This window comes from Crocodylus porosus, unplaced genomic scaffold (assembly GCF_001723895.1).
Source record: "Crocodylus porosus isolate Cpor-Errol unplaced genomic scaffold, CroPor_comp1, whole genome shotgun sequence".
In the NCBI taxonomy this organism is placed as follows: Eukaryota; Metazoa; Chordata; order Crocodylia; family Crocodylidae; genus Crocodylus; species Crocodylus porosus.
Genome location: NW_017728947.1, coordinates 86618802 through 86630125, shown reverse-complemented (window position 1 = coordinate 86630125; position 11324 = coordinate 86618802). Strand labels below are relative to the sequence as shown.

Here is an 11324-nt window from a genome sequence, read left to right as displayed (position 1 = left end):
CTGACTTCCTGCCCTTTGGGCAGGGGGCTGGACTCAATGATCTCCTGAGGTCCCTTCCAGCCCTAATGTCTATGAAATCTAGTGGACTGGTTCCTCAGCTGTGAGATGCACATGTCTTCATGAAACCTCGTTTTGTTCGTCTGCTGTACGCTGGTTTGGCAATAGCAAGTGTCTCTTCTTACATTCAAGAATTTAAAAAATCACTAGGTGAATGAACTGCTCCCTTACAGGGCCCTTTAGTTATGGCCAGCTCAGCTGGGGCCTTGGAGTCGCAGCAAGCTGCCTTCCTTCCAGTGATCTCATGCAGGTAGTAGAGAGCCAGGCCTCGCTTAGACGTTCCATAGGGAGTGCCCGGAGTCTGGGTGTGAGCACTCCTTGGGTGGAATAGGGTACACGGACACTGCTGTTAATGCTCATTATCTAAGATAAGGCATGGCTTTAAGCTGCATTTTGCAGCTGGAGGACTATCATCTAGAAGGCAGAAACTCTGCTTAAGTACCCTGTATACTCTGCTTCCTGCTAATAAGCATATTCCTACAACACATCTGGTGCCATTGTTTGGTCTGCCCCAAAGGTAGACCATATGGTTGCTTCTGCTTCAGCAGGGTATGTTCTTCTTGAGCCATAATTACGTACCTAATTTTTATGCCTATTATTTTTTTTTTCTCCAATATACACTGCTTGCACTGACAAATCTTTTAGTAATTAATTAATGAACATTTGTCTAGAACCCAGGAATTGTGCCTGATATTTTAGGAAGGATAAAGACTTGGATGGGGCATATGCTGAGATATAAAGGGCTGTTAAGCTGCTCACAAGAGTCAGGAGCCATTAGAAGCTAGGATTTTTCCCTGTGTGTCTTTGAAAAGCTTCAGCCTCCCTGCTGAACTTACTCAGGAGCAGTAAGGCATGTCGCAGGAAAGATGACATTCAGCAGCAAGCAAAGATACTTTAAACAAAATAAGGTTAGGAGGTTGCTTGGCTTTGTAAGATGTGTGTGGCTTTTTCTGTATTCTATGTCCCTCCCATCGTATTTTATTAGGCTGGCATGAAGCTGAAAGAACTGCTTAGTCTGGAGAAGAGAAGACTAAGGAGGGTTCTGGTTGGATTTTATAAGTCTTCAAGTACCTGAAGAGCGATCACAGGGAAGATGGAGATAGGGGACAGGAGGAGGAGCAATGGCCTCAAGTTGCAGCTGAGGAAATTTAGGTTGCAGATTAGGAGGAACTTTCTGACTTCGAAGGCAGTCGAGTATAGCAGCAGACTACCATGAGAACTTGTGGAATCTCCGTCTAGAAATTTTCAAGAGCTGGTTAGATTGATACTTGGCTGTGAAGGTTTAGTTAGGGATGATCCTGACTTGAGCAGGGGTTTGGATTAGATAACCTGGTGCAGTTCCTTGCAGCCTGACTTTCCTATGATCCTGCAAGGGAACACATGGAGTTATTTTTTTAACTTGCTGTAACACTTAGCGAAAAATTGAAGTGGAGTACCTCCTTTACATTGGTACAGAGAGTACTTCTCTTGAAGTAAGCTGCTTTCTGATGCTGAGATGTTTGCTACTGTGAAGAGATGGATTCCACCTAATGTGTTGCTTTTGTATGGGACTGATCTGTTACTCTCCTGAGTGTTGCTTATGGAAGCTCACAAAACTGTATTTCAGTAAAGTCCACAGAAGCACTTGAAAAACAGTAAGCTAGACAGCTTTTCAAACCATTCATCAGCATATACTTGCGTTCCCATTTCAGGTTGGGTGGGTGAAACAATATTAAATATTGAGCAAAAAAGATCCTACATTAAATAAACAGAGGAAAAATCAGCACATACCCATTAGCTTTTGTCAGTTCTTCTTTATTTCTATTTTTATTTGTCACCACTAATGGATTTAGCTCAACCTATTTCATCTCACCCTTCTGTATGGGCTATTAACCCTTTCCCCTTGAAATTCACTCAGTGGCTCATTTTATCGCTAGTGGTACTAGTAGACCAAAAATGACCTTCTGGGCTTTGACACGGATACAATGTTGAATAATTTTTTGAATCTCTGTTGGGTGAAATGTTGCATTTCAGACTGCTGCTAGGACTGCATATGTCCTACAACCAAGTAATTTAAAAGAAAGGTAGTTCAAGGGAATATCTAGTCTTTTGTGGGGGGGTTGTTTCTTTGGGTTTGTGGGGTGCTGTTCTTTGTATGTGTGGAAAAATCCAGAAGCTAGAAATGACATTAAGGACATCAAATGACCAATATTTGTATGTGTGACATTCATACTCTTTAATATGATGTTTGGATGACCCACTGAATTAGGCATTGGTTGGAGTTGTATGTAAGATCTTGATCCTCTGCCAGTAATGCATGACCTTTTGGCACTTAACCTTTTCCGTTTGTTTTACTCTGCTTTAAAGAATAGGAAATGAAGTATTGTGTGTGATTTCTATTTGTAGGTGGGAAGTATGCGATATTAATGCTATGTACTGATCTCCTTAGGACTTTCATTGGTGCTTCTGGGGTGCAGACAGAAGTGTAGCTCCCCTCTAACTAAGAACACTTTGCAGGGAAGCATTGTGAGTTGCAACCATCCCTCAAACCAAACAGAAATCACTGTTGGTTCCAGGGGGGAGGGGCATCTAGCTGCTGACTACCAGGCTGCAGCAGGTTTCCTGTAGCAGTGACCCCTCCTCCCTCCCAACCTGTCTGTTTCAGAGTGGGAGGAGGAAAGGGAGCAGAGGGAGCTCATTCTTGGGGTTCTCCAGCTAGCGCTGGAGGTGGGATGGGTGAATTGGACCCCCTGCCTCACACTCTGCGGCCTCCAGCAGGGGCAGAAAACCCCCCACACCAAACTCTCTCCCCTCCATATTCCCCCTCCCATTCTGAAAACAGCTGGAAGGTGGCAGGCAGTGCAGACACAAGTTACAGTATACATTTTGTTTTGAAATGTTGTCATCTGATCCCTCCTGCAATGAGGGGTCAGATTTTCATCCAATCAGCCACTTTTGAAGCTGTATGCGTCATACATTTTTGTGTTTGGTCACAGATATAAATTGCTTTCTGTGGCCAGATCAGGTAAAAATTGTCATTTCTGTCTGTGCCCTTGAGGCACTTATACACAAATTCCAGCATGTTGGAGCAGACTTGGTTAATTGAGATTGCTGGAGCATGGCAATTGCTCTCATGCAGCAGCTTCCTAGATCTCGTGTATCAGTGTCTCTGCTTAAAAATGTTGGTGGGGGCACTTGAACTAAAGCTCATTGAATGGGAGAGGCCATCATTTTTAAACACGAGGAAGCTGCTGCACGAGAGCCACTGTAATTGAATCTTACCCCCTGGAGCAAGTGTAAAAGTGCCCTTGGTGACCAGTGCTGTTTTTGTTGTCTTTGGACTTTTGTCCTCCCCCTCTATCTGTATCATTTGTTCTTTTGCAGGTAAATACTAGGCTTTTTGCATCAGGGGCACTTTTGTTTTGTATTTGTATTGCTCCTATCAGTGTAAGGTCCTAAATTTATGACTGGGTCTGGGTACTAGAATATTATGGAGGACTTGGTACCTTGTTTAAAAAAAAAAAAAAAGCGAGATGTCATTCAAAAGCAATTATAAAATTGCATTTTTCTCAGGTTTTTTGTAAAATTACCCTAGGAGAACCTGAAAACTATGTGTGTATTGAATATGGTCTTAATGAAAAGACACTCACAGCATAAACTCCAGTGTTGTGAGAGATGGTGCAGCATGTACTGACTAAGCCTATTGAAGGAGTTGCATTTGATTTCCTCTCTGACTAGCAGGCATATGATCTGATGCGGTAGATCCTCCATAATGTCTAGAAGAGTGGTGCAAAACGTTTTGGCTCCATGGACCAGACTGAATGGCACAGGGCTGGTCTGTGGGCTGCACTGGACCCTGTGCATCAGGCTCAGGCTCTCTGCTACCCTTTTGCACCTGGATTGTGGTCCTGTACCACCTCTGCCCAGCCTCTGCACACCAGGATTGCCCAGCCTGTGTTTCATGGTGCCTGCCCTAGCCAGTCTGGGATCTGCGCTGAATGCAGTGTTCACAAGTGATGTGTGTAGTGCAGGTCTTGAAATGGCTGGAGCAGACACTGCATGCAGCACAGTTTTGGAGCTGCTGGGGCAGGCTCTGGCTGCTACCCCAAGCTGGACTGCATTGCATACATGTGTAGCATGGCTACCACTCTGGCCAGACTGCACCCTCTACTGCATCTGTTCTGGCGTCTGGGCCATATACAGAGCAGGTCCCAGACTGGCTGCTGCAGCCCCTGGATCAGGTATACTGAGGCAGGGAGAAAGGGAGGGCTCCATGGGCACAATCTGGCCCATGAACTGGCCCCATATCATGGCCCAAATGAGTTTGATATCCCTGATCTATATAATAATCTACCAGTCTTTGAGAGCAGCAGTTAGTTTCAGGCCTATGACCCAACTGGTTCACTTTGGGTTGTGGGCATCTGGCTTTCCCTGCTGCTTCATCTGAGGGGCCTGGGCTAGTCTTACGTGGTGCTGTAGTTCTGATAACCACCAGTGCAGGCCAATACAAAGTTGTCTTTGGCTTAATAATGCGTTTCACTACACTAGTCGGCAGTCACTCAGATCACGTTACTTCTTTCTGCAAAGGACGGAGTGTACATCTGGGCACACATTGTTACCTCTGTTTATCTGTAGAAGGATAGCCAAGAGTTGTGGAATGCCCTTTCATGCAAGAGTGTGCAGAGTTAAAGATAGAATCAAGGTTTTCTGACCTACAGTGGTCTAGTGATTTAAAATGAATCATTGTAGCAGTGTTTCTCCATTAGTTCACCCATATGCTCATTGAGATATTTCAGTGTCATGAAAGGTGGAAGGGAGGTGGGGAGAGGGAAGCGACAAGTATGGAATCCATGACTGGCAACTGGGTTATGAACTAACGGCCTCTCATTCTGAGAAAAATAAGAACGTTTTTCTCTTTCAGGGATATCTGACACTCCAGGCTCCTTGAGCTTTGATTGCAGTGTATTGCTCAGTATCTCCCAGGATTAAACCCCATGCTTTCGAAAAGCAAATGAACACTGCTTGTATTACAAGGGTCATGTTTAACTAGTCAGAAGCCTTTTTTTGTTTGTTTGTTTGTTTGTTTTTTTTACTTTGTCCTTGTAACTGAGATATGACATGGCAGTTTGCAGAGAGAGAATTCAAAATAGAGGAGGAAAAGTTTTGTTTTTTAGTTTCTTTTTAAATGCAAATAGTTCTTGTACTCTATTTTTTTGATGTATATCAGTCTGACATAGGAACAGTAGCAAACTTTGATATGAATATGGAGGTAATTTCTGAGATGTCAGAGTTCATAGGTTTGGGCTTTTCATGTGAGATTTTATAAAAATTAAATGCTCACCATGCAGTTGTTGCCATCGTTAAAATTGCTGTAAAGAACTATTGTGTAGCGCTCTAAAAATGCACATATAGAATTTCACTACTTTACCTTAGAAATGCTTTAAGGGAGTGTAGAGAATCTATGCTCAGACTGCATGAATGGTTATTTATAATTTTATGTGGGATTACAGTGGATGTAAGGAATGTGTTTTATAATAATAGCAATTGTTGGCAATGGGTTTGTTTTTCTTTTCCTAAGAATTCCCTAACAGTTGTATTTCTTTAACAAACTAGTCTAATGTCCTATTTTCAGTTTTTCTGTTACTTTTGTAACACAAACAGACTTCAGCTTTTAAGGTGCATAGCTGTCCTAGAACACAGGTTGCTACTGTCAATGCCACCTGGGTATTTGGTCTTATCTAAAGAAACAGTTTCACAAAAATGAAGCTACTTGTTACATTTTGATTTTCTGCATTGGTAACTCAGCACATCAATTAACAGAGATGATCAACAGAGTTCTGTAACAGCACTGAATAGCACAAGATTGCTAATATTTAACACCCATTTGGGAAGGGTCAGGCTTATCTATTTGGTGAATGCCAAAGCTAACTTATGGTTTACAGTTTTTTATAGTATAGTCTTCCTCCTTTGATATCAGCATACTGTAGCTTATTACCAAGTTATTGTCCCCCGAATTCGCAGCTGAACAACTTTTCCACCCCACACAAACTCTTAAATGAAAAACTTGAGCTCTCATTTAGTTTATTTTTAGTATCTCATGCTTGGCTTTCAAGGTGAGGTGGTGCTAACTTCAGAGGTGGCTGAAGGGAAAAGTGAAGTGCGCTTTTCTCAGCCTCACTGTCCTTGAGAATGAATAGAACAGAGCTAGCCTTTCAGAGTGGAGTTCATCGTTGCACAAGTTCCCTTTGTATATGGAAAAGCCTCTTTGCCCTTGGCAACCCCTGGGTGTTGCAGTGCTGATTCAACAAGACATAAATGGTCACAGTAGGCTTGATTTGTTGAATTCTGTGACTGTGAGCTGCTTATTTTCAGTAGTGCCTGTTACTAAATTTGCAAATCTCCAGGAATAGCAGCACGTTGAGTGAAAGAAGTATAATCCATGCTGTATTGCAAAATGAATTAGAAAAGATACTCGCCAATATTCTTGGCTCAGTAAGAATGCATGCATTATTTAAGCAAGTGTTCCTTCCCTATAGTGCATTTCTAGGAGATTATTGCATGCCTCAGGTGTGTTGTGAGGCTTCAGGCAATATGTCTGAAAGCATTCAGAAGTGCAGTTTTCCCCAAACTGCACTGCCTAGAATGATTCGTTGATCTTATGAAATACATGTCTAAAGTGGGAGAGGAGAAACTTGCATCAGGAAGAATTATCGATATTAGTTTGTCAAGCTTGGGAATCAGCTAGAAATCTCCATTTTATCCTAGGTTTCTAACTTCAGAAATTTAGGATGAAATTGAAATTACACATGTACACACCCCTGTAGCTAGATCTAGATATATATGATTACAAATGAACTCCAAAGATCACTGGCTGGCAAATCCAGAGATTGCAGCTACCTAACATACTACAATGCTCTGCACCCCAGCATTCTCTTGGGGACCTATTAAATTTATATTCTTTTTCTTATGGTAGCTGTGATTATAGCCAGTGTCCCTGAAGTAAAAGGATCCAACTATGACCCCATTTTAAAACTCAGAATGTTGAACAGACTTCTCTGGTGGCTTCATTATTGCACGACAAGTCCAAGTGTGCCCCTTAAGCACCACATGTACTGCCAGAATGTTCACAGTTGGATGCCTAAAGTCAATGGGCATACTGCTGATTGACATCTCCTGAAAAGCAGGCTGTGTATTTGATACCTAAATTTTGGCTTTGGTAGTTTTTAAGTGCAGCTACCCAAATTTGAAAACTTTTGTTTTTATTTTCTTGTACATAATTTTTGGCTGGACAAAGGCCATTATCTTTGCTGAATTATGATCCTGGCCATATTATCTCAAATCTTCATTATAAATCCTCCTGTGGTGACTGCTTACTGTTATCATCCAGACATCTTGGGATTTATTCTGACTTGGATGAATGGCTCATTAGACCTTGGACCAAGTGAAACCTCTCAGTCTTGGAACATATGAGAAAATTTCAGATGTGGCTACGGTGGCTCTTAGGCTACAATTTGTCCACTAGAATGCTGATCTGAGGATTGGAGGGGTGGGGGGTTGTTGTGTTTTTTTGTTTGGAATACTTTGATTGAGTAGAATCATGCTGCAAAATGCATATAAGCCAGCTCACATTGTTGCCTGTTTCTGAACTTTATCACTTGTCTTGTGGTGTTTGGTGGGGTTTTTTTCCTTGAAATCTTAAACGCTGAAGTAACGAATATAGTATAATTTCAGCCTTCATTTACAAAAAGTCTAGATTTTGTAAGGCAAGGATGCAACAAGGTGGAAGGAGGCTGGGCAAGACTAGAGGAGATAGGCCCTTGAAGCCTGTGGAACCACAGAGTGAGAGCATGATAGACTAACTTTTTGTAGTGGAGAAGGTTAAGCTTGAAAATTGTGAACCTCTTCTGATTCACAAGGCAAAATGTAAATAAAGAATCCTAATGTAGTTTTAGGAACTCATTGCTGCCCTCCCTCCTACTTTCCAGCAGGAGGGAAAATAGGGAGAAAGCAGGAATTATTTGTTTTGAACACTTGTGGATGTCCATATTGAGCTTGAAGCTAGGTCTTATGGCATTCTCTTGAGCTTTACTTCACCCACCCACCCTCTCTGAAAACCTCTTCTCTTTAACAACTGAGTTCTCCTGAATAACAGGGTGCTTCTTTTCCTACCTGTGCCTCATTCAGGCATAGGTCTGTACTAATTAAACTGGGGCATTCTTCTCCCCAGGACCAAGACTGGTGAGGCCATATCTGGAGTACTGTCAAGTTTTGGGCCCCCCGCTACAGAAAGGATGTGGACAGATTGGAGAGAGTCCAGCAGAGGGCAAATGGTTAGGGGGCTGCAGGACATGACTTATGAGGAGAGGCTGGTCTTATTTAATTTAGAGGAGACCGAGAGGGGATTCAGTAGCAGCCTTCAAGTACCTGAAGGGAGGTTCTGAAGAGGATGGAGTTAGGTAGACTCTTCTGAAGGGTGGCAGATGACAAAACATGGAGTAGTGGTTTCAAGTTGCAGCAAGGGAACTTGAAGTTAGATAATAGGATGAACTTTCTCACTAGGAGGGCAGTAAAACCCTGGAACAGGTTACCCAGAGAGGTTGTAGAATCTCCATCCTTGGAGGTTTTCAAGACCTGGGTAGGCAAAGCCTTGGTTGGGATGATCTAGTTGGAGATGGTCCTGCTTTGAGGGGGTTGGGCTAGATGACCTCGTGAGGTCCCTTTCAACCCTAATTTTCTACGATTCTATGACTTCTGAAACACCAAAGTGCCACCCTGCCTCCCTGCAGCAGTTGTTTTTTAAGTTATAATCTATTCATTTTCAGCTGTTATTATTGTCCCAGGATTTCGGAGTGAAGTAATGACTGCACCCTAGGCTCTGTCCATTAAAACAAACAAACAAAAAACTGTATGGATGCTCCTTCATTTGCACACATCTGTGAGGTAGATGCTAATAGTTCTGTTTTACAACTGGAATACCTATGGAAGTGAACTTTCCAAAAGCCAGGTGGTGAGTCAGTGGGGATTGTGTTCCAGGTGATCCAGAAATTTTTTTAATCACTACACTTTATATATTGAGGTGCCAGAAGGAGGTGGAAGGTGGCATGTGGAAGGGAGAATGAACAGTTTACTTCAAGATAACGGACAATGTAAAATGTTAGATGCTTATGTGCAAGAGTTGCTTCTAGTTTCTTTGTAAGTCTCTCAGAATTGTCTGTTTTCTCCTTTGATCTATGTGAGAACCGCACAAAATTTTACTCAGTTCCACACGTGCAAACATACTACGGGGTATAAATGCAAAGCTATGTTGTGTTGGGAGTACATTTTTATTTGGATTGCATGCTGATTTCATTGGAAAGGAAGTTTGACTTAATAGCACAGTATAACCAACGGAAATTAAAAATAACAGCATTTTAGGTTAAACTACAGCATTTTATATTTTTTGGGTAGATACTGCATTGTATCAGTTACTGCCAGATACTTTGCCATGGTGATGTGTAATGCATATGTGTCTTCAAGATCTTTCAAAGGGAATTCTCTCTCTCTCTCTCTCTCTCTCTCTCTCTCGGAAGTAGGTGAAAACCTTGGGTACCTATACATTTGCTGGTTCGTGTTCTAATTAGAATATGTCAGAACAGCCTCAATTAATTGAGTCTGCACCGTGTTCTAATTGAAAAGCTCCAGTGTGGCCTCATCATCATGTGTATAAGCTCTGTGGGTTTGAAAATTGCCACTGAGGCGGTTTTTCTAAACCTTGTTGAATAAGGTTTAGGTAAAGCATCCCACAGCCATTTTTAAACCCCTGGGACTTAATATAGGCGATGGTGAGGCGTTTTAATTAGAGCAGCTCTCCAGAAACTGCTGTAATTAACCCTGCACCCTCAAGCATGTATATAGGCAGCCCTTAGGTCTTGCTACTCAAAAACATTTTTACTGGTTGATGTCATGGAAGGGTCATTCAATTAGTAACAGTCATACAGTTTGAGCTAGGTCCAGGAAGGAACCATTACACAATATATTTCCACAAAGTACACTGTGGGGTCTACCCTAACTCCTTGCATTTCATAGTCGAACTGGGTGCATTTATGTGTGCAATTAATGTGACATGATAAACTCCGGAGCTCTCTGGGTTGGAGTACGCTGTGCCTGTGTGCAGAATTTACACCTATGCCTGGAACAGCAGTACTTCGAGCCAGGGTGGAGCAGGCTCAGGCTGGCAGCAGGCTCAGAGGGTCAGTCCTGTGCTCCAGTCGAGGGGCTGTCTGGGGCATGAGAGTGCTGAACGTGCAGAGTTGTGGTTAGGCAGCAGGCAGGGATCAGTGTATATACATGCATTTCAGTGCACTAAATCAGTGGTGGTTAGCCTTCTTTACACCAGGACCTATTAGCATAAATATCAGCTTGCTCGCTTGTTCTCTCTTTCTCTCTCTTCCCCTCCCTGTTTAGCTGCTGCATCTGGCCCCCCTCTATGGCTCCTGGGTATGCTCTCACAATGCTGCATACTTGCCATGCCCCTGGCTGTGTGGAGGATCCATGCAGTGCAGGGGAAAACCCTGTGATTCTCTGCAGTTCTTTACAATGTTCTTGTGACCCACTTGTTGGTCATGACCCATGGCTTGAGAAATGCTGCTCTAAATGGCCCTGGCAGTACGATCTTATGGCACAGTTAATTAGCTTACTGTGTCCTAATACTGGCGCACGTGTTGAACTGTGATGCTTTCCTAATGCTAATTAGTCTACTCCACAGTAAAGTGTACATGTAGATCAGGATAGCGAATTACTTTGGGTGGAGGGCCTCTTACTGAGTTTTGGCAAGCCATCGAGGGCTGTGTGACAGGCAGCCAGGGGCAAATAAATATTAATTTTCTAAATTTTTTTTTTTTAGGGGCCCCATGAGCTGGATAGAGTGGCCTAGTGGGCTGCATCTGGCCCACAGGCTGCATTTTGCCCACCCCGATGTAGATGCACCCACTGAGTCCAACTGAACTTGTCTTGGAGTAATAAAACTATGTTGTCATGAGCAGGCGTCCTGGTTTTCCCCCATTTTTAAAGAAAAAAAAAAAGTTGCCAATTTGTCTGAGTTTAAACAAATCACGAATTCTCTGGTCAAAATCTGTGATCAAAATGAAAGGCCCCCCCATAGTTCCTCTGGCCCTTCTGGTACCTTTTGCCCCCTACCCACAGCTCCTGCTCCCCCAGCACTGAAGGGGGCTGCCACCTGCTAGGGCTCTTGGGCTAGACAGCCCCCTGCGCTTGGCAGGAGGTGGCAGCTGCTACAGTGGAGTGGAGCT

The 11324-nt window shown here is 43.0% G+C and overlaps 1 protein-coding gene and 1 long non-coding RNA gene across 8 annotated transcripts in view; one reads left to right on the top strand and one right to left on the bottom strand.

The window, feature by feature from the left end:
- Window positions 1-11324, top strand: part of FOXN3 (forkhead box N3) — a 319921-nt gene that overhangs the window by 136966 nt on the left and 171631 nt on the right. The window lies entirely within an intron of this gene.
- LOC109321672 overlaps window positions 85-11324 on the bottom strand; it is a 30055-nt gene continuing 18815 nt past the window's right edge. Inside the window, exon 4 of the long non-coding RNA XR_002104136.1 lies at window positions 85-1423. This is a non-coding gene — a long non-coding RNA (uncharacterized LOC109321672). The remainder of the gene's footprint in view (window positions 1424-11324) is intronic.